This window comes from Echinops telfairi, unplaced genomic scaffold, assembly GCF_000313985.2.
Source record: "Echinops telfairi isolate 266 unplaced genomic scaffold, ASM31398v2 ScPeMD7_8;HRSCAF=38, whole genome shotgun sequence".
NCBI classification, from domain to species: domain Eukaryota; kingdom Metazoa; phylum Chordata; class Mammalia; order Afrosoricida; family Tenrecidae; genus Echinops; species Echinops telfairi.
The window spans coordinates 8,537,903-8,539,660 of NW_022103905.1; positions in this window are offsets into that span (position 1 = coordinate 8,537,903).

A 1,758-nucleotide genomic window follows, 5' to 3' on the forward strand; every position below is an offset into this window, starting at 1 on the left:
TGTTTTGTTTTTTACCATAGCCATAGTCCCTGTGTTAGGACTGGTTTCTAGAGAATCAAATCCAGTGATACTCGTCTATGTATAAGAAATAGCTTTATATCAATAAGTAATTAGATATCAAGAAGGCATCCCAGCCCAGTCCAGCTCAAGGCCATAAGTCTGATGCCGAGTTCCTCGTCAGACTCACATAGCCACATGCCGGTGATGCAGAATGGTGAGCCAAGAAGCAGGAAGATCGTAGGCAGGTAGGTGTAACTCAGTGGAAGCATGGCAGGATGCTGACAGCTCTCAGGGCCTGTGGCTGAGGGCCAGCAAGTAGGAAGGCAAAGTCACAGAAAGAGCAGTTCCCAGAGACCCTCACTTTTGTACAAAAGGTCACAGCCCCAAGGAGGTACCATGAAACAACCACTTGATTGACAAGTTTGATTCCACCCCTTAGCCACAAGTGTCTAGTTGACATAAAACCATCCAACGACCACAATCCCTTTGGAAAGAAATTGTCAAGTCCTTGCTAGTAAAAATCCTATGTAGAGTGACCATGCTTTGATCAGGAGACTCTATCTTTCTTTATTCCTACCCCACACTCCTCCATGAATATACACAGCTGACTGGACTGGACTGGTACTGCACATTTCACTCAACAGCAGTAATCTATAGTCTGGACAGCAGCCTCCGGACTATTTCTTTAAGACTACTGCACACCATGTAAGTGGGTGATCTGCTTGGGTGATCAGATTTGTCATCTCAGGAATAGCAATTAGAGAATCAGAGATATAGGGGCAAGAAGGAAACCAACACTGAAAGATTAAGAAGGAGAAGGGTGTACCTACATGCCAAAAACAATGGAAGACATCATTAAGTGGCCTCCATGGGCAGGAAAAACATAATTACAGGCTTTGCATAAGTTAGTGGCAGGTGCAAGAAAACAGTGATAGCAAAAAGTTAAATCATCCATCACTTAACTGAGTTAAGGGTAAAGAGGGTGATGAACTGTGAATTCCCAGATCACAACTGAACCCACCATGGGGCCTATTGCATGAGGAGTCTTCTTGTTTCAGGGCAAGAGGTGGTGTCTTGAACAAGTAGTAGGGTCTATCTCTTTACACTTCTTTCTCTTTTGTCTACCCCTGGAAGCTTTCAGTCCACTGTGCATCCCAGTCTTAAAACAGAAACCTAGTTTATTTGACACCCTGTGTGGCTTGGTGTGTTCATTTCCTACAGGTATTGCATCAAAATGGTGTCTTAAAACAATGGAAATTTACTCTTTCATTCACAGTCCCAGAGGTCAGAAGTCGGTAGCCAAGATGTTGCCAGAGGTGGCCCTCTCCTGTCTCTCTCAGTTGCTGTTGGCAGCCAACAACCCTTGATGCTCCTTGACTTTTAGAAACAGCCCTTCAAGCTCAGCCTCCATGTTCCCATCACCTCCCCATGTTTAGGCTTCCTCATCTTCCTACTTTTATACAGATATTTTCAATGGCTTCTAGAAACCCTGGTGGCATGCGGGTTAAGCATTGGGCTGTTAACTCCAAGATCAGCAGTTTGAATCCCCCAGGCTATCCACAGGAGAAAAGAAAATGAAGCTTTATGCTCCTGTAAAGATGCATGGCCTCGGAAAGGCACAGGTGCAGTTTTGCTCTGTCTTATAGGGTCGCTATGGGTCCAAATCCACTCAATGACATTGAGTTGGTTTCTCCCACCTCCCCCATTGAATTAAAGTCCACCCTCATCCAGGGTGATCTCATTTCAAGATCCTTAACT